General features: G+C 36.5%; 1 long non-coding RNA gene across 1 annotated transcript; it reads left to right on the top strand.

Annotated features, from left to right (window-relative positions):
• Positions 1–1,121: 1,121 nt before the first annotated feature.
• LOC145663615 (uncharacterized) lies at positions 1,122–15,145 on the top strand. The gene is made up of 3 exons (XR_014127193.1): positions 1,122–1,222; positions 10,157–10,295; positions 14,996–15,145. It is a non-coding gene; the product is annotated as an uncharacterized LOC145663615 (long non-coding RNA).
• The last annotated feature ends 7,873 nt before the right edge of the window (positions 15,146–23,018 follow it).

Genomic DNA, 23,018 nt, shown 5'->3' with positions numbered 1-23,018 from the left:
GAAGGAAAGAAGCCTGGGTAAGTGCAATAGTAAATTATCACTTTAGTTAAATATTCCATTAATTATATATTCCTTTAGTATAACTTGCTTTAATATAGTACTAAACAAGTAATGTGATTTATGACCACAATTCTTACTATTGTAACTCGTTAATGGTTGAGGAGAAAGAAATGGGTTAATCTGAATTTTGAGAAATCTTTGAATATTAATGTTTTGTAACTTTTTACATTTCAAGGTACGCAAAATGAATGTTATGTGTTTATTCTTTCCTTTTTATATGTGACGGTTTATTACTTGATGGAGATTTACTACAGGACTGCTTAACATAATTGCTAAGAAACCGTTTTCAGCGCGAACATTTTCTTGCGTAGTGAAGATTTAGGATTTAGATTTCTGGGCTTTCGGCATCAATGACCTTGTTAGCCCGTCACATGTGAGTTATGACGTCCCTCGGTGAGCACACTATCCGGGGAAAGGGAAGGAAGCAAACGGCCTGGGACCTATATGTTGGGTACTACCCGGCATTTGCCTGGTATGAAATGAGGAAAACCCAAGAAAGCCTCATTCAGGATGTCTGGACTTAAAAGCTTTTGATACTTTTTCGACCGAGTGCCCCTACCGGAATCGAACCTGGGTCCGCTCGTACCGAAGGCGAGAGCGTTAGCAACTACGCTACGCGGAGCCACTTGTGTCTAGGAAACCTATTTTTACTAGGATATTTGCAACAAAATTTATTTCCTTTCTTTCTTTATTTTTCTTTTTCTTTTTGTTTTTTAACAATAAAACAAAACATATTTTACAGCCTAACTGAAATTTAAAAACAGCAGTCAGGGAGAGCTCACGTTTAAGATTCTTTTTGTTTTGTTTTGTTTTGTTTTGTTTTGCTTGTTATGTTCTCTAGTTAACTAATGTTTGAGTTCCTGAGAATTACATTATTATTATTATTGTTTCATAATTTTCGAACCAAAAATTAGATGTTTTTCTTTTTTTCCTTGTGTTGACGTCATTGTGGCAAGTTGGGGTGTTTGTATCGTACCTTGGCATTAATTTGGTTACTAGCACATAGTTTCAAGGTCATAAGTTGTAGGCCGCTTGAAACAGCTATTACACAGTTGAGTGTCAGACGTTTGACTTGAAGTTTCGTTACAGCGTCTAAATTGCAGTATTGGATTGCGTCCAGCTTCTATGGCTGGTAAAAAAGTTATATCGCTTTCGTAATATGGTAAGAAATACAATGTAACAGTTAGGTATAGTATATATGACTAGTTTAATTAGTCGGAAATTACTCTGTTTCCTTGTCTTATTCTTTCGATTATGTTTAAGTACTGTGTCTTCATAGTATTGTTTCACTATTTCTAGAAGGAATTAAGTATTAACGAAGTAAAGAATAAGCAGAAGCCCACTTTGACGTTTACTATTTCTCATACTTCATTGAGAATGTTTTGATCCCCAATTGCGCAAACTTCTAATATGTATGTGTGTTTCTTTTTGTTGTTGTTGTTGTTGTTCTAGTATGTATGTGTGTTTCTTTTTGTTGTTGTTGTTGTTGTTGCTTACACTGCTATAGATATGAGCTCCTTCATGGCTAAGCGGTTAGCGTACGCGCCTTTGGTGTGGGAAACCCGCGTTCGATTCCCGGCGGGAGTGGTTCGGAGTCCATGTTAATCAGTAAGTCCACGTCTCATACAGCCTCGTTGCAGAAAAGGATATTAAAATCAACTCAGCACTGCTTTACAGATGGAGTTGTTTGATTCAGGGTTCGAATGAAGCTTTTTACGGGAAGCAGGCACGTAGCCAAGGGGTGGGTCCAGACCCCCCCCCCTTCGGGTCCAGAAATGAAAAATATTAAGGAAAGATGAAACAGAAAGAAACAGATGAATCAGCCTCAAAAATATAAAGCTACAATAAGCGTTTTGGTTACTCTTTCTTACGAGGAGCTTTGTGTGGAGGAAACGGGAGGGGGGGGGGGCGGATCAAGTTGAAATTGGATATTATTATAACGGAACATTCCGAATTCCATCTAGCTCCATGTTAACCGTATGCAGCGGCGCAAATCTGTCTTCAACATTGGGAGGGACGGGTAAGACAGTTCTCATAATTTTTTTAAGGATGTTCAAATTACAGTATAACCTCGTTAACACGAACTCGCTTAAGCCGAACACTCGGTTAGGACGAACAAAATTTCGGTCCCGGGATCGCTGTACGTTATCTTATAGGAAGTTTTATCGGTTAACACGAATTTCGGTTAGCACGAATTACGAACTAATTTTTAGTCCCTTGAGTCAGTAAAGGTTTTGATTTAACACGAACTTCCAATCCTTTGATTTTTTTAAACATCATTTTTCTTATTTCAGATTTCACTCCAGATCAGTTTTTGTCATACAGTATTTATACAGACGAAAATTGCCTTGTAAATAAGAGAAAAACCAGAAACAGATATCTTTCCTCTTATGAGGTGTTGATTCTGTCCTCTGTCAAGCGCTGAACATGCAGGTGCTTGGCAGACGAGCTGGCGACAGCTCGAGACAAAACATCTTCTCTCCCCTGTAACTCCAAACTGGTGACAGCAATCATAAATACCTTTCCGTTACAAGCGGTACTCACCCTGCTAGCGAAGTTATCAATTTTATAACTTGACCTGGATTTTCTGCGTGGAAGCTTTTTTTTTTTTTTTTTAAATCTTCGAAGATAGGCTAATAAACTTACTGTAGTGTTTTCACTTTTCAGAGGATGGTACCGAGACCTACACTAGTCTCGATCTCGATTTTAACTCGAATTTGAGACCGAGGAGTGCTTTCCGAAATCGAGACGAGACCGAAACTCTCAGTCTCGTCTCGATACAATTCTGTAGATGGTATCAAGACAGAGAATAGTCTTGGTCTCGTCACGAATTTGGAACCGAGGCGAGACCGAGACTACTCAGTCTCGTCTCGATACCATCTCTAGTGTGTTCTATGACATACATAATATACTGTAGTGGTATGTATAGTCTGTATACTGTAGTGTGTATGTATGGAGAAAATGTATTCGAATAATAAAATTTGTGTCCCCGGTTAACACGAATTCTTTTAACACGAACTCCTGATTTTTCAGTCCCTTGATATTCGTGTTAACGAGGGTTTACTGTATGAAGTTGAAAAACAATGCTGCGGAGGATCAGGGGAGCAGAGTTGTCTTCAAAATTCTGAGGTGGGCAGATTTAAGGCTTATTCTGGGGTGGCGACATCAATTTCATCTTACTTTCCTTTGTGGCAATCGGACACAAATCATCACATTTCTCTCCAAAAAACGCATTTCAAATCGGATTATTGAGGGGAAAGTCCCCCCCCCCAGTTCTAAGATTGGAGGGGACATGTCCTCATCCCCCCGGGACTTGCGCCAGTAACCCTATGGACTACAAATGACGATCGATAAACCGGTTCTTTCAGATAGCCTGTCAGAACTTAAGCAATGCCCAGAATTACCAATAATATGAACCATTTTGAATTTCGCGGCAACACTAATCCATTTTATAGGATGTCTTTACTCCAGAAAGAGATCTCGTTGCTATCCTTGACGGCATTGAACTAAGATAAGAGAAATAGAAAGAAGACGAGAAGAACCGAGTTCGAATGACCTTGGAAGACTATGTCTTTGTCAATACTTTTTTCTATTCTTTTACGCAAGATTTCTTCATAATTCTTTAATTAAAATACTTACTAACATATCCTCATTTTATTGTCCTAACAAATCAATATGGATATGTTGTCAGTAAAATAGTTTAGATTGATCGAACCCCTGGTGTGATAACCACAGTATTTCGTCACAGACCTCCCGTATTGCGAAATCGTGGCTACGTGCCTGCGGGGAGGGGGCGACTTTTCAGATATACAATCCAAGCCTTTTATTTCTCAATGATGCAAGATATAATATATAGTATATAATATGTAAAATATGAAATGAGGGAACATATTTTCCCGGCAAGGGAGAAATTCTTTGGCGAGTTGGGGAAATTACTTGACGAGAGGGAAAATCTTCATCCTCCCGTTGATTCAAATCTTGATCGAAGATCATGCGAGTAGGATTCCATATTATGCTGTAGGTGTAGGTAGTACACAGTCTTGGCGCTGAATAGGACGCTAAGCTTCAAGCCAACCACATGTCTGTAATAACCTATTGCGATTGAATGGTAATGTAACGTAATGTACGATATGTGCATTTTCTAGATGCCATAAAATTATAATTTTAATTGAACATTCCACGATTATATACTTCAGGTTAAAGGAGTTTGATGATTAATTGAAGTGAATAATCGAGGCAGTGATTCTCAATCTTCTTGACTTACGACACACTTTAGTAAACCCCAATGACATCGATATATTTGTTTAGATTTTGGATTGCTTTCCAACAACTCGAGCCGCGCCAAAGCTGTAGGCTTACTAAGTTAAGTGAACTGATCCTAATCTAAATCCATTGTTTTCGGGGGCGCAGAAATGGACAGTGACACTTCCGATACTATTTAAATCAAAATTCAGCCAAGCAACTTGGGGAGGGAAAGAGGGGAGACGGATCTTACAAATGATCGAAAATAACCGATATGAGAGAGCGTTTCGTAATAGTAAAAAAAGTGACTGACTAAGGTAACATACATGTATTACTGGTTTTCTTATTTTCACCCAACGAAGCAGGTAATTAACGCTAGTACTAGGTATGTGTAGACTAAATGAGGTGATTTGCTTCGTGACCCTTCGAACAATGTACGAAGCGGATGCAAGCAGTTAGTACATGGAGTTAGCTTACCTAAATTTAGATTTCGCTTTCCGAAATCTTAATGGATGTATTAAGTGATTTCGTTACTTACACTCTTAATCTCTAAATACAAGGATTCAAAACACATTTTCGATTCCAAACTATGACTCTGCTAGACAAAGAAAGCATAGTCCAGTGTATGTTTTACTTCATTTTCATATACGTGCTCGTAGGTTTTCTCGGGGACTTGGTTTCCTCCCACTTTCTCATTTCACCAAATATTCCATAATCATTAACTTGCTTTAATCACCGACTCCCTTAGCCTAACAGCATAATAGTGGGACATTAAACTCAAAGACTTTATTTTTATTTTCAAGTAATTACTTTTCTCTCCCTTATTTATTTTTAATTTAATTTCTCTTTCAATTTCCCTGTTTTAGGAACATCAACATAATTTACAATTCTTTCTCATTATAATAACACTATTAAAAGTCCCATATGCAGCTCACCACGTTGGAACCCAGCGGAAACAGATGAACAACGAATATTGTCGAAAATATGCATTGCTTACAGCGGCGTAGCGAGCATTACAAGATTGGGAGGGGGATGAAACTCGAAATTGCCAAGTCTTGATTTTTATCTTTAAAAAATGTCAAGTCTTGATAAAAAAAAAATGCCAAGTGTTTCGAAAATCTTACAAACCCTATGAAAAACTATTACAGCAACCTTATTTTCATATTCGTTCCATTCCATGCCCCCCGTCTGAGACACGAATAAGATCAACCCTTGTTCCGCTCTCGAGTCCAATTTAACATCTAACCTCAGGATCATTATCATCACCCACGAAGCACAACTGTTAATTTGATAACTCATGGCTATGTTAAGTAACCTCCGCCAGCTAATCTTCACGAGAACCTTTAAAGTTACAATCAGTTGTAGAAATGCATTTAAAAACGTAGAATAAGGTAGGTTATATTTACTGTTTGTGATGTAGAAGTGCCTAATTTACATATTAAACATTCAATTGAGGGGTTCAGTGAGAGACCAGGCTAACTTACATCCAGGTCAAGATTGAGATTTTGACGGAACAGCATACTAATGTCATTAATTGACCTTTGCCTCAACCACTTGTCTGTGTGGCTTGTCCTGAGACAGGGGCGGATCCAGGGAGGGTCTATCTCCCCCAAGAAGAGGAAACTTTGTGTATTTTAATATAAAATAAAACCCACCCAGAGTTGAATCTCTTAAAAGTAGCTCTATCTTGTAAGTAGTGGCATTACAACCCACCGCCCCCCAGTAGTCCATCCTGGATCCACCCCTGTTGTATACTAAACCAAACTATGAATATCAGTCGTATCCTTTGAAACGTGCTGTTTTCATTTGTTTCCTTTTCTTTCAGAAAGTTAAAATTGTCAGTTAGCCTAGTCTCTCGCTAAACTGTCAATTGTGACAAAACACACCAATAATTGTTGATGCCAACTAAAACATACATATCCAAAGCCTACAAAATATATCACATTATTTAAGTTTTTTTCTTTTTTTTTTTTTCAAATTGCTTGCAATGTTTTTCTTCGTGCCAAGCATCCGAATGTCATCTTGAATTCTGACCTCATTTCACTACAATTCTTTGAAGTGTAAGACTGCGCAGCTTTTTTTTCCCCTCTCTCTCGCTCTCTTCAGTCCTTCAGTCTCCCCCACTTTGATTTCATGATTTCGCACTCTGATGAAAAGTATTAAACACCAAAATGGAAAAGTACTAATATATAACCTCTCTTTTAGTAGCCCCTCCAACCACACGCCCGGGGCACGTGCCTTGCTTGCTCGCCCATAGCTCTGTGAGCTATATAAGTAAAATACAATGCGCGCGCATATGTAAACTTGGTGCCAGCTTTGATTCTCGCTGAGAGAGTATACATATAATGTTGGTTCGAATTCCATCAAAACCATAGGCTCATTTTTGTGTAACCTTGGTACTGAAGAAGACAGTAGACTTCAACAAATATTCCTGTCGGGCCTCGATGGCTCAGTGGTAGAGCGTTCACCTCTGGTGTTTGGGGTCTTTGGTTTGATCCCAGCTCGCGCCAAGTAAACTTTGTGGTGGACAAACACCGTGTGAGTGGGTTTTCTCGGGGTTCTCCCGTTTCCTCCCACTTTCTTCATTCCACCATTTCATTCATTATATCATCATCAGCGTCTCCTTTAGCCTAGCCGGTATACCCGTCATTATTGATACAACTATTATATACAGGATGCATCAGAAGTCCCTTGTCATCCTTTCTGAAAACTACAGGGATGTAGTTACATTGATTGCGAGATAAGAGATACACATTAGGCCCAGAGGGATACTTTCGGATTACATCACGCGGACGGTCGCCATCTTAGATTCGAAATTGTAATACGGACGATAAGTGGGTAGTGTGATACATGGCCATGCACTAAAATGTTCTGAGGATGTCAAATATGCAATCAGATATCATGTAACTTATTCTGGTGAAATGTTATTGGCAGTGAACCAAGTGAGACTATATGTAGTGGTATGTCATACCCTTCTTCTTTTTTTTTTTTTCCAGTGATAGAGACATACCGTTTCTGGTTTTTTAGTGATCAAGATAAACCTTCACGGAAGAATAAATGCTAAATACCATTAATAAATCCCTTTTTTATACGTATTGACGAATAGCTTTGCACATAAAAAGATTTTATTTCTTATGTAGATTCTAAGTTGACAATACTGACATTTTTACCTTTTTCTACCTTTTGTTTGTATTATGAGGTGTTTTCAAAGAAGTTCATCTAGTTTATATTTTGATGTGCCGTATTGAATTGTTTCTTTCGTATGTATGTATGTGTCGTCTTGTCTGAATTCTTATAAGCGTCGTATTTTGAGCATGGGCGGATTTAGGGGATTGCTGTGGGGGCAGATCTTACGGGAGTTTGAAATACCCCTCATTCGAGTGTGTGGTCCAGGAGTTTTCCCGCTGGAAATTGTTAATATTGAAAGTCGGTTTTTGAGCACTTTCGTGTATAATTCTCTGATACAAGGTAAGGGCTATTTTTATTTATTTTTTTCCAGAAAGTTGTTCACGATGGATGGATCAGTCTCCGTTTTTTCTCCGTAACTAAAAGAAGCTTTCCAGTGGTTTTCAGACATTATGTAAATAGAAATGCAATCTTGTAGGCTTCACACCTCACTGCATTTGAACATTTAGATAGCCGATATGTCGAGTCAAAATCGTAATAAAACACACCGCCTCTGATTTTTCCCACTTCGAACACATTTCCCTGTTATAGTCAGGGGTAAAAGCTAGGGGGAACGCGGGGGACGCAGTTCCCCACCTCGAAAAATATGTAGGACGTCCCCCAGATCCTAAAATGGTACAATGGGCAGAGATAGGCAGGAGGAACGGCGTGGAGTGATGCCGCTACCTACCGTCCCCCCACCTTTTCAGGTCCACTTTTACCCCTGGTTATAGTATATGTTCTACATGTTCCTACTGAGCAATAAACATTTGCAGAAGCTTCTTCCAATTGCTGTGGACACAAAGTAGGATATAGGGTCAAATTTGTGCACAGACGATGGCGATACTTTGTTCTAGATGATAAAAATTATGAATATTTACTGCACAAACCATAGCCTTAACTTTTCCACTTAGCTAGAAATTGAACAGCGTTAGGCCCGGTGATCGAGCAGCCATTCAACTGCCTCTCGTCGATCAACCCATGTTCTAGAAAATTGTTCAAGTAGTGACGCAATACGAATTCATAATGAAGAAAGCGCCATGGTGTTGAAAAAACTGCGAGAATGTACCATCCTCGGGCATCGCAGCTCGCAATATCTATCCCTGTACGAACGAGCGTGAGGTATTATTCCTCAGTTATTTTTATGGAATGAAAAAGTGACTGATTAGACGTATTCCTCATTTGTCTGCCAACAACATAATTAATTTTCTTTGCGCTGGTCATGTTGGAGGGGTCTTGCACGCGGGGTTGTCAGGTGACCAATTGTGCATGTTCTGCCTATTAACCTTCCCATTTACGTAGAGGTCAGCTTCATCTGAAAAGAGTATTTGCATAAAAATGTTAACCATAATTACTCACTGCACTTGGCGATCAACATCGTTCTCGTGGAGATGTTGCTTCATTTGCACCTTGTACGGATGCACTTATACACGCGCAGACCCTATGACTCAACCCACATTGCATTAATAAATGACGTGTGCTCCTCTGGGGCCACATCGAGAAAGATGTCAGCACTGCCGTAGGCGTTGCTTCATCTGTAGCTCTCTACGATCGTCCGCTACGACGTATGTTCACGAATGTGCCCGTCTCCTCAAATTTAGTTAATTACTGTGACACTGCAACATGTAACACAGTCACATTGTGGATGATTCTGTTTGCAATCGGTAACCACTGTACAGGCACTCCTCCCGCTCCACAGTTTGAATATTTCGATGCATTCCTCACGTGCTAACGGTATGGTTCTACATCTAGAAGAAAGAGGTAAATACAACGTTCAATTGGCAATAACTTTTCACCAAATTAAGCTCCATGGAATCTGATTGCATATTTGACATACTGAGAAAATTCTAGCCTGTGGCCATATATATATCACATTACCCACCAGTTTATAACAAACAAATTTAATCCAAAATGGCGGCCGTCTGTGAGAGTATTTCCAAACGGCCTAATGTGTATCACCCATCTCACATTCAATTAAACTACACCCGTGTAGAATTTAGAAAGGAACTTCGTATGATGTATACAGGGTGTTTCGAAAGTCCTCTGACGTTACAACAAAACGTAAGAGGAAAAACCATTTCTAAATATGTTGTTTTCATTCTAAAGTGAACACTTTTTAAATCGGAGGAGCCGTTTGGGCTGTACTCTTTATGCGCCCAATGTGGAATGAAAATGCAATGTTACCATTTACCTGGACCCACAACATATGTGAATGAAGTTACTGTTTGAAATGGGGGCTAGCCATCGACATGTTAGCGTAAAAATCAGTAACTTCATTCACTTATGTTGTGGGTCCAGGTAAATGGCAACGTTGCATTTTCATTTAACATTGGACGCATAAAGAGTGTACAGCCAAACGGCTCATCCGATTTTGAAAATTCCTTCAACTTACATTGGAAACATCATATTTGGAGACGGTTTCCCAATTACATTTTGTTGTAACTCTGATAATAATCGAGTTACTTAATGTCAGGGGACTTTTGAGACACCCTATATATCTTATGGAATATATGTTTGATGTCCCTATAACTGTAGATATAATTTAGTTTGTTTAAATTTACAAGTTATTACAAGTAGATTCTGACTTACATGCGTAAGAGTTTGTATGTAACTAACTAATAAATTCTATTTCATGAAATTTACATTGAAATATTTAACACAAAATCTTTTATATTCATGCTTAACTTAGTGACTTGGCTTTGGACTGCAACTGATTATTGTACCCCATTATTGCTTGAGAAGAAAACCGATGTCCGAATCTTCATTTGGAGAAACCAAAGAACTGTTGGAATGCTGAGGATTGCAATCATTAATTTCTACACTTCAAGGTGCGTAAAGTATATCTAGGTATATTCTGTGTTTATTGTTATAATTACTATTACTATTATTGGGTTTAGAATCAATCAAGTACTTCATGATATTTTAGAGGGATCAAGATGGCTGCCAGATAGATAAATATTTGAGCGTCAGGCCCTTATTTCTTTTCAATTTTATATTTAATCAATGTCTATTTACCCCCCCCCCTCATTATTCCACCAAATCGTATTCCAAGATCATCAATTTTCAATACTCATTTGTGACTGTCAGCATACATAGCATAACCGTAGGAAGTAAAACAAAGATTTATTTTTATTTTTCGTTTTCATGTCTTTTCTCCATAGCTGTGAAAAATAACGCCTTCAACATCATAAATTTGTATGCTACTTGCCTGCTTTCGAGCACAGTAATCAACTATTTGGACATTACGAAGCAAAGCAGGTCTACGTTGCAGTTAGCATACTTTTGAAAGGATGTGACATAATGATATTGGTGTTGCGATGTTGAGCCTAAACAGTGCAAGTAAATAAATCTGTAACAATTGTATTGGTGTTTAGCTTACATGTCCTCCAGACGGGCCATTTTTTTTTTTTACATCTTGTTACCTCTACTCTATATGAGGGGTCGCGGTAGCTCAGTGGTGGAGCGTTCACCTCTGGTGCTTGGGGTCCTGGGTTCGATCCCAATCCCCGCCAAGTGAACTTTGTGGTGGACAAACACCGTGTGCGTGGGTTTTCTCGGGGTTGTCCCGTTTCCTCCCACTTTCTTGATTCCACCATTTCATTCATTACTCATCATCACCGTCTCCTTTAGCCTAACCGGCATAATCGTGGGACGTAAAACTCAAAGATTTCATTTCATTTCTACTCTATATGAAGTATATTCTGAGGTTGTGTTTTTGGGGACGTGGTAGCTCAGTGATGGAGCGTTCACCTCTCCTGCGTGGAGTTCCTGGATCGATCCCAGCACGTGCCAAATGGGCTATGTGTTGGACAAACACTGTGTGTGGTTTTCTCGGGGTTTTCCCGTTTTCTCTCACAGTTTTCATTTTCTACTATTTCATTCATTCTCATGATTATAGTCTCCTTTAGCATACCCGACAAAATCGTGGAACGTAAAACTCAAAGATTTCATTTCATATAAACTTTGGTGCAAAGTAACCCCATAGATGAAGATATTTTGCACCACATACAAAAAAGTATGTTCAATATACTAACATAATGTTTGTCTGCAATGTTTTCTCTCCTGTATTTATACATTTCACTTTTTACACAAAACTGCATGTGTAACGAATTTTTGTTACGAAATTCGAGACGAGACATAGCTCTTCCAATAGAAACAGATACAGTTTTCGAGACGAGACAACTTTCGCGACACCTTTGCGAGAGGTGACAGTCTCAAATCATTTCTCGTGCGTACCCCTAGCCCATATCGTGCGTTATCAAAAAGCATGTTAATGAGAAATAACAACATGTAAATACAATATAGGTAGTTAAAAACATTTTTGTTTTCATTCTTCACTAATGCATTATTATTAACCTCAGTATTTTATTGTCCATTCTTAATCTTAAGGTGATATATAATTAAGTTTTGAATTCGGTTAACTTATTTTGTTTCTCAAATTGTATTAAAAATGTATGTACAAACATGTTTATTTTCATTCTTGAGTGCTTAAAGTCACTATAGTTATTAAACATAGTAATTAATATTGTACTCTTAACGTTAAAATAATATACAGTTAACTTTTGAATTCAGTTAACATTTTTCTTACTGAAATTGCTTTAAAAAGTATGTAAAAACTTTTTTATTTTCTTTCTTGAGTGCCAAAAGTGATGCACAGTTATTAAGATTAGTACTTTATACTCTATTCTTAATTTTAAACTGATAAACAGTGCGTTTCTGAATAAATTATGTCAAGTTATTTGAGTGACGAACACTGGTACAAAACCCTAACTACCACTGGAACATTTCGATTTTGAGATGACTACTACCGGTGCAATACAAGGGATTTTAAAATATTGTTTTTCCTTCAACGGCTATTCGATTTTGAATTCTGACTACATGGTCATATATAGGAAGGATCAGTGTCTCTTTCCAACTATGGTACAGCTCCGACCGATTCACGGTGCTCACAGAAGAGACAAAAGAGTATGTTTTCAACCTTAAAGTAACGACCACTGGTGTTTTTACCCTGGTATGCAAAAGTAAGTGGGTACCCCAATGGGGTAGAGGGGTACTATGCGGTACCTAATTTCTGCATTTTAGATATATGGAAATACATGTGTCTAAAATGTAAAGAACTGATATTTGTTTACCGAAAACTGCAACTCGGTAAGCCTTACGGATACCGAGACATGGGAAAATAAAGAGCGACACGATATGTATGTGGGGCTTGCATACTTGAAGGTACAATTTGGAAAATGAATTCAAATATGACTAACGGCTATCAAGATATTGTCAAATAAAGAGAGGACCAATACAGGTATGGGATTTTCGTATTAGATGATAAAATTTCCGAAACCGGTCATGGAAAGTTAATAAACACCAGTAGCAATTCCATCTTCAAGTAATTAGATATTTCCATGGGGTGTTAGAACATCTTACAGTCTACCAAGATTAAATTTTAAAAGCTTTTGAAAATATAACTTGACATTTGTAAAGAGTATTAGAAATGTGTATTTACCTAAAACTTGCAGCTAGTACATCTAACATATAGAGAAACACCGTGAAATAAAAGAGTATGAGATGTTGAAACTTCGGAAAAATTATTGGTCCCAACAAAATTAAATAAGATGGTATTTCTATGGGTTAAGTAAGTACCTCAGTACAATTTCGATGGAAAGATTAGTTCTAGGTTTTCTTCAGGCAGTTCCAAAGGTTCATCGAGCTGTGTAAAAGAGTGAAAATTCCCTGTGAATATCTAATATAGTAACCAAAATATAACGAGTCATTTATTTTATGACGTAAAAATAGAGATCTTTAAGGATTTGTACTTCTGGGTCTTTGCTATAAGAAAGAAATTCAAAAACCTACTGTATATACCTTAATATGCAATTAAATCAGTGAGGACACAGTAACTTAGTGGTGGGGTGTATACCTAGTATGTTTTGCAGAAACTACACTGGAGTATTCTCTTAATCCACAGAGATACGATCACACTTAACTGCCCATTTAATTTTAAAATGAAATTAAGGCAAGTGAATGTTGATGATAGAATTGATGGAGTGTAAAGGTGGGAGGAAAGGAGTACACCGAGAATACCCACGAATACAATGTCGACTACAAACTGACTTGGACACGGATCAAACCAGGGACCCAATACACCAAAGGTACGCACTCTACCACTAAGCCACCGTGCCTCCACCCATTTAATTGTCTATTAAGGTGTATACGGTAGTTTTCTGAAATTTCTTCTTCTTACAGCAAAGACTCAACAGTACAAATCCATGTGGGTCTTCATTTTTACGACCTCGTAAAATACATAATTACTTATATCTCGGTTGCTATATTAGATATTGACAAAGAATTTTCATTCTTTTTGTACGCTAGGAATTATCACGCTTGGATTTACCCGAAGAAAACTTCGAGCTGAATTAATCTTTCGATCGGAATTGCCCTGACGAGTGTGAGGTACTCACTTAACCCATATAAGTACCATCTTATTTAACTTTTATTAAGATCAAAAGTTGTTTTATGAAATTTCAAGATCTAATACTCTTTTATTTCACGGTGTCTCTCTAGCTGTAAGATGTACTGGCTGGAAGTTTTGGGTAACTCTATTCTCTTTTCTAATACTCTTTACAAATGTCAAATTATATTTTCCAAAGCTTTTAAAACTTAATCTTTTTAGACCCATGATGTTCTAAAACCCCATGGAAATACCCAGTTACTTTAGGATGAAATTGCTACTGGTGCTTATTCAGATTTCATGATCGATTTCGGAAATTTCACCACCTAACACGAAAACCCCATAACTGTGTGGGTCCTCCCTTTATTTGACAATATCTTGATAGCCATTAGTCATATTTTCATTAATTTTCTAAACTACTGTCAAGTATGGAAGCCCCACATACCTATGGTGTTCCTATTTATTTCACCATATTTCGGTAACTGTTAAACATACCGACTTGCGGTTTCGGTAAACACACACCTGTAACGTTCTTTATAAGTTTATTAAGATATATTTTAGAATGTTTAGAAATGGGAGGTCTGCGAATGCCATAGTACCCGAAAACCCCCATAAGGACGTGTGTGTAGTGTATTGAATTGAAACTACTTTTGAGGTTGTTGATAGCCCTCAGTAATTACGTTTTCGAAACTGCACAATCTAGTACGCAAAACTCACACTTCTATGGTGTTGTCCTTTATTTTCCCATACCTCGGTATCCATAAGGCTTACCGAGTTGCGGTTTTCTGTACTAAACAGATATCAGTTCTTTACATTTTAGAGACATATATTTCCACATATCTAAAAATGCAGACATATTAGGTACCCCATGGTACCTCGAACGCCAGTGGGTACCCACTTACTTTTGCATAGTAATACATTTCGAGTTGTTCAGCATCAACAAACACTTTTTTTTAATTCATCATTTTTCTACCAGAAACCCAAAAGTCCATACCTGACCGAACAGATTTTGTCCATTTAATCTAAAAAATGTTAAATATTTTAAAATGTAACATTTTAAATATTTTTGGATTTTTGTTTCAGGTATTTCATGTATCAAAACAAAACCAGGATTCTGCATGAAAGACAGCGAAAAGAAGCAGTGTAATTTGTTTCTAAAAGCACGTCCTTTCTGAAGACAGACCCGATTGTATTTACATTCTTTTGTACAAATATGTAACCTTAATAAATATACTGCTCCGCAAATTATTTCTTTCTTCCATAAATTAGAATAAATGTATGTCTGTTTAAAGAAAATGTTTGTTAGTTAAAGGTCTTTTCAACTCTTTTTCTCTGTAAATAAGAACATTATACCTTGCAACATTTTTTTTATCATTGTGCAATTCCGATTGGATAAAGTAAATCTGCACGAAGCACTATTATTTCAGTCATACATTAATAACTAATGTATTGTTCTGTGAATAAGGCAATGGTATAGTGAATATGTTTTAACATAAAATCTGTAACTCAGCTTTTCAGTAGTCAACTTTATTGAGAATCCGAAGAAAGAAAGAAAAAATGTTGGACTTAACGAATTTCAAAATTATTTTTGTTCGAATTCTGGACTAATCCAAATTATCCAGAGAAATCATTTATGTTGCTCTCTACAGATGTATCCTTTCTCCAAATCGTATGAAAAGGAGACTTCATACATCGCTATATTTTGTATGTACTATGTTTCGTATTTATTTAATCACTTTGTACCTTTCTCTAGTGTTGACAAGGCCGCAAGTGTCAATCGAATAATTTAGTGTTTCACTCATGTAACCTTGTGACTAACGTACGTCCTGTCGGTATATATATGTTACTGGGTTCGGTTAGCGACAAACAATTTTTAGTGTTAAACAAATACAAAAATCTACACGCAATGAGATACGATGATCTCTGCCTCATAGACAATACCAAGCAACTAACGGTACTGAGTGTGGTTGAGTTTACTAGTGGTATTATCTGGCTAAAATCAATGTTCCGAGAGCTATACTTCTTTTTGTGCTCTGAATGCAAACTTTGATATAACCGTTTTAAATTATTGTACATCTATCTATCTATATAGCTATATCTATATATGTATATAATTGTAAACTAGAAACTTCCGAGTAATTCTGAGAATCATCGTTCTTTCTTTAAATAATGTATGAGACTATTACACTGCTCGTTACTTAAAATGTTGAACTAAGAAGGATACATCCAGGAAAGTCCAAATTTGCAGAATGTGTAGAGCAGGGAAGGATAAATATGTTTGGTCGATGGCTGCACAGCTTCTCATACCTGTGAACTCCGCCAGCTACAGTTGATGAGCTGTGGCATTGGATCGTAAGACGCATGGCTTACCATACCAGAAGAGAACATCCTCTCGATGTCTCGCTGTGTTACAGTCGTTCTGGTTGTCAATGTTGGGTCAGTTCTGCTCTGCTATCACCACGTTGTCACACAGCGAATACAGCGGTAAGTTTAACCCTTAACGTAGCAAGCCTAAGTCGTCAAAGTTGTTTACCAAGCTGGAGTCTTCTGGGGACCCCAAGTATTATTTTAATTTCTCAACATAGTATTGCAGAGGGTTACTCCAACTATTATTTTTTGGATGTCTAGAAGCATACTTAAGTTAAATGAACATTGTTGACGTCAAATATTATGTATATTTGAACACTATTCAGTTCTTCATACAATTTCATACTTGTGTGTTCGTAAATCTGAAACACAGGTTTAACAATGAAGTTTTTACATTTTGAAGTGTGTTTTTATTTTTTGTATTTTTTAAAGAAACGCATCGTTGATCTAATCATGTAATTGATATCTCAAAGGGTTGCAGGATACATATAAAAATCGAGAATAAATTGATTCTTATAATTGCGGCAGTATCACCAAATATCACTCTCTGGGGTCCCTAGAGTACCCCGCTTGGTATGTTAAGGGTTAAGCATATTCGACACTTACTATTAGATATCGGCTTGGGAACTTTGGCGTAGCTACCCTGTCTCCTTGAAGTTGCATTTTTAATGGGGAGTACTGTTTAGGAATCATCTTGTGAGGGAAAACGTTTTCAGCTGACACCATGTTTTTAATTATAGCTTCACTTAAAAAATAACTTATCTGTTAATTAAAATGTTCAGAGAAGTTATTTCTGGAAAATCCTATTCACGCCTCTTGTGGTAACAACTTCTGCATTTTGGAAGAGGATATTATTAAGGAAAAGAATGAGGTAAAGTCGTCTGTATATAGTACACACGGAAAAGAAAGTATTTGACAGTTGACAAATTTTCTTTTGCCAATAGCTTGGGAACAAATTAATTAATTTGGATCTTTTTGTTGTTATTCTTCGAATAGTTATAACTTGACAACCTGCCAAAGTCGGTACTCTGATATGTTAATTTATTGTTGAGTTTTTAGGAAAACAAATTTTGTCAACTGAAGAATATTTTCTTTCGTGACTGTACAAGCAATGGATGATAACGGCTTAATAAATGACTGTACGTAAGTCTTTTTTGAGTTTGAACATAGGATTGTACATGGCTGTGAATTTTGCATTATTATTGAAGTGCTGCAACTAAGTTATTGCAAAAGGTATGATAAATTCTTACAGTAATATTGTCACATATTGATTTACTCTGTATGAAAACTAAAATAGTTTAACATATGGTTACCCTCCTTTGTGCCAATAATTTTAAAATTAACTCTTGTGCCACTTTTCAACACTTGGCTTTGCAGTAGCTTTCCAAAGAATTAGCAGGAAGTCCAAACTTACACCCTGCAGATAAATACATTTCTCTGGACAGTTTCACTGCTCCAAACTAAAATTTGAAAAGTGTAGTATTTTTAATTTTATTATTATTGGCACAAAGGAGATCAACCATATTTTAAGCTATTTTTGTTTCCATACAGAGAAAAACAATATGTGGCAACATTACAGTAAGAATGTATCATGCATTTCTCAGTATGTTGCAGCACTTCAATAATGGTGCACTATACGTACAATCTAGATCCTGAATATGTCCAATTCATATATTACAACAAGGCAATACGTATGCGATACAGGTAAAATCCGTATATTTCATATGGACAATCTACAAGCTACATACATCCAGTCCATACATTACATATGGCCAGCCTGTACGCGACATACGTGTAATCTATATGCCGCATGCAGACAGTCTGTAAGCTGCATATGTGCACTCTGTATGGTGCATACGGATATTCTGTATGCTGTATCGGGACAAGCTGTGTGCGACATAAGGAAAATCTGTATAATACATAGGTACAATACGTACACTGTATCTAGTCGTACGTACGGGGCACAAGTACAATATAGATGCTGTCTCGGGGTTGAACGCAAGAAACACACGTACAGAACGTATATTGCATACTTGAAATTACGCTCCGTCCTGATAGTCAGTGAGTGTCGTCATTATTAACCCACATGCTACATACGATCCTGACGTCACAAAGCTAGATATTACCTCCGTATATACTTGTTACTGTAGATGACGTCACATGAATGACGTCATTGCACTTATGTAGACAGTACGTATAATACATACTTTTTCAGCTATACGTTTGCTGCAGGATGCTATATACGGTTGTACGTTAAGTCCAGAAACTACAGGAATTACGAATGTAACCTACGTTTTTAAGTATGCCACCTACATTTTTTTTTCTCAGTGCATCAAGCAGAATAATGTAACATTTTTTAAGTAAGGAAGAAAACGGAATCCAGGAGGAGAGAACATTTTTCCTACATAACACTTCGGACTCTCTTTAAAATACTCCCCCCCTCCCTCCGTTCTACGCATCAGCGTTGTCAGGGGTAAAGAATATTGTCACATATCACTTTGAAGAGTTTCAGTGTGATTGGTTACAGTCCACAGACAATCCTGGATCCGACCCTATATATATATATATATATATATATATATATATATATATATACAGCAGGGGATCAAGGATATGATCAAGGGAGGGGCTAAACCATACTTTGCCGCTTTATCCAGTGTAAAGCAGGATTGAAGCTCATTTTATCCAGTGTATACTTGAGCGTTAAGGGGGTCCATAGCCCTTATAGCCCTTCCCTTGGATCCGCGGCTACCATGTTATGTGAAATATTGAAGGGAAAATTCTTCTAGATACTCTGCAATACCACTAGATAAACAAGCAGTGTTGCCAGCCATAAAGTTGTATTTTCTCAAATTGCACTATGAAAGGTATTACCTATTTATAATTTAGATATTAAATAAAATACCACATTATTCAGTGTAACAAAGGACCATACAGTATCACTAACATCAATATTTTGGAAATCTGTAATAACTCAAATGGCATAGACGGTGCAATGCGGATCATTTGTATCTTAGCCTGTGCGTGAAGTTGGCAGGACCACTAACAGCTCAAATTCTGAGACTTGGTGCAGAATTTGAGTAGAGTTTTAGCTCTCAGAAAAACCAACTCCCAAAATTTGAGCTTTCAATTTAAAGGCTCTAAGTCCATGTGAAAGGTGGTCCTGCCAACCTCACGCTGCAGGACCACCGAAAGCTCAAATTCTCAAAATCCGTCCAGATATTCAGTAGAATTTGAGCTTTCAAGAAAAAAAAAAAAAAAAAACAAGTCCCGGAATTTGAGCTTTCAATTTAGAGGGTCTAAGTCCACTTCAAAACTGCGCCACTAACAGCTCAAATTCTGAAACTCGGTGCAGAATTTGAGTAGAGTTTTATCTCTCAGAAAAACCAACTCCCAAAATTTGATCTTTCAATTTAAAGGCTCTAAGTCCATTTCAAAGCTGGTGCTGCCAACTTCACGCTGCAGGACCACCAAAAAATCCACCAACCAAGATAAATGAATCATAGATTATCTTAGAAAGCACTGTTTCCTTCAACATTTCTATTGCACACACATTAGAGTCTAGTAAAACAATCCTATCTGGAAGTCAGTTATACCTAGACTGACTACATAATGGTCTTCGAAGAGTATCTTTGCCCCAAAGTATTGTTTGTCAGATCAAAAATTAATGTGACATAGGAAAGTGTGTGGTCAAGGTGTAGAGAAATATTTGGATGTGTATTAACTCTACTGGCACGAAAATAAATAAAAAGATAGTACATCCAAATATAATCAAAATCAAAAATTAAACTAGAGTATAATCAAAATTAAAGCTAGAAATTAATTTAATGGAAATTGAAAATAGCAATAATTTAATGATTCAACAATTCAAGAGGTAAAAAAAGCAATATATATATATATATATATATATATATATATATATATATATATATATATATATATATATATATATATATATATATATATATATATATATATATATATATATATATATATATATATTACATAACTTCAGTCTGGATTTCTCACTTTCTGTTTTGTGTTTGTCTTTGCCTGTGGAGTTATTCCAATCCGTTCTGTCAATGCCAATCAAAAAGGAATGGGGCATTACATCATTACATTGCATATTGTAGATGAAACAATGAAAAGTGTGGAATATGTAATGAGTTAATGATAACCCCTTTAAAAGACTCCTCTTAATACTATGCATTGTGTATATAAGTCAGCTGCTTCGGTGTTTGTGTACATGTTTTTGGTGTAGGTCAAATAAAGGGTAAACGAATTATTTGCTTTGTAAATTAAAATCACAATGTCCTTAGAATAGTATCTTTGCGTAGAGGTATTATTTGACACATTAAAATTCCATGCAACGTAGCTGCATGAGTGGCCAAAGTATATAGGAATGTTTAGATGAGTAGTATTTCTGTTGGCAGAAATTTTAACGAATTAGTAAGTAAATACGAAAGTATAATAAACATTTAAACTACAAATTAGCAGAATGTAAATAAAAACTAGTAATGGTAGCCTACAGTAACTAAAGATTCAACAATTCGAGATAAACAAACAAAGAAAAAGAGGCAAATATAATTTTAAAAATGTACTTTATAATCTGGATTTCTTGTTGTGTTTCATGTTTTTGTTCGCCTGTACCATCCGTCTTATCGTTCTCTTTTCTAGACCTATTCTGACCCCTAACATTTTCAATCGCATCACTAAGTATAATGTATAAAAAATAAGACAGAAAAACTTATACCAGTGATGATAACCCGGTGAAAATAGAATATATGTATGCTGCGACCGAATCAAGTCAGAATGTACATATAAAACTATATAGTATAAGAGTGTACTAAATTTCTGAAATGTTTTCGTAGCCATATTTCACAATTGTATAATTTATTATTAGTCGATATGAGTTCCCAAGAAATTTCAAGAACTGGATAAAAGCCTTTGTAGAAATTTGTTGGTTGCAATTCAAATTTGTAGCTTGTAATTGAAATTTCTAACTTGTAATTCTAAAAAAGTCTAGTTTGCTGCTTGTAGTATAAATAAATGGCGTAGAATCTAAATAGTAGTAGTATTACAATCATTTTGTACTTTAAATACATAACTTGACAGTTACCTATTTGAAGTTGCCGTATTACAATATTTGTACACAATAATGTGCTGAAGCCGTGACGATACGTGCATATTTTTGTAAGCTTCGAAGTGTGTTTAAAACATATTCTTCATGCATTCAAAAGATTAAAATAACTGCTCACGTTTAGTTACAAACACTGTTTACAAATCCTCAAGGAAGTATTTTAATTGGGCAGAACCTTTCATACAAATATCGAGGTAACTGCACATATAGTAATCCAGGCTTTTAGGAATTTTAAGTTTACTGGGTAAGAAGAAGTAAATTCCTGGTTTCCAAAAATGTGTTCCACTTGACTACAACAAAATGAAATGGTTTGGAAACAAAGTGTTTTTTAAATTAAAGCTTATATTCTACTCAAATTCTGGAACGAGTTTCTGAATTTGAACTTTTGATAGTCCTGAAACGATGTGATCAAAATTGCACTTTTTAAGTGGACTTAAACCCTTTAATTTGAAAGATCAAATTCCGGGACTTTTTTAAAGCTCAAATTCTACTGAATATCTGAACGGATTTTGAGAATTTGAGCTTTCGGTGGTCCTGCAGCGTGAAGTTAGCACGACCACCTTTCAAATGGACTTAGAACCTTTAAATTGAAACCTCAAATTCTCGGAGTTGGTTTTTCTAAGAGCTCAAATTCTACTCAAATTCTGCACCGAGTTTCAGAATTTGAGCTGTTAGTGGCGCAAGTTTTAAGTGGACTTATATCTTTTAAATTGAAAGCTCAAACTCGGGGAGTAGGTTTTTTTGAAAGCTCAAATTCTACTGATTATCTGGACGGATTTTGAGAATTTGAGTTTTCGGTAGTCTTGCAGCGTGAAGGTGGCAGAGTCTTTAAATTGAAAGCTCAAATTGTGAGAGTTGGTTTTTCTGAGAGCTCAAATTCTACTGAATGTCTGGACGGATTTTGAGAATTTGAGCTTTAGGTGGTCCTGCAGCGTGAAGTTGGCAGGACCACCTTTCAAATGGACCTGAACCTTTAAATTGAAAGCTCAAATAGTGGGAGTTGGTTTTTCTGAGAGCTCAAATTCTACTCAAATTCTGCACCGAGTTTCAGAATTTGAGCCGTTAGTGGCGCTAGTGTTAAGTGGACTTACACCTTTTAAATTGAAAGCTCAAACTCCGGGAGTTGGTTTTATTGAGAGCTCAAATTCTACTGAATATCTGGACGGATTTTGAGAATTTGAGCCTTCGGTGGTCCTGCAGCGTGAAGTTGGCAGCACCAGCTTTCAAATGGACTTAGAGCCTTTAAATTGAAAGCTCAAATTGTGGGAGTTGGTTTTTCTGAGAGCTCAAATTCTACTCAAATTCTGCACCGAGTTGCAGAATTTGAGCTGTTAGTGGTCCTGCCAACTTCACGCACCTAGCCTCAAATAGGCCTACTATGATCATGGTATAATGCATTTCGAATGAAAAAGGAACAAAGTTACAAGAAATGGAAAATTTAACATTTTTTAAAGTCTTTACTTCTAAAACGGGCTGACATATCACGTATCATCATGTAGATGCTTCTAAAAGACTTAAATGATCATAATGACATTTACAACAATTGTTTCAATTGTTATTTCAAACTGTTTTAGGGATACCAAACACATGAATAGTGAT

The sequence above is a fragment of the Thermobia domestica genome, chromosome 11, assembly GCF_964235325.1.
Source record: "Thermobia domestica chromosome 11, izTheDome1.hap1.1, whole genome shotgun sequence".
In the NCBI taxonomy this organism is placed as follows: domain Eukaryota; kingdom Metazoa; phylum Arthropoda; class Insecta; order Zygentoma; family Lepismatidae; genus Thermobia; species Thermobia domestica.
Note: the sequence above shows the minus strand (reverse complement) of the source record. Positions and strands in the feature narration are given on the sequence as shown.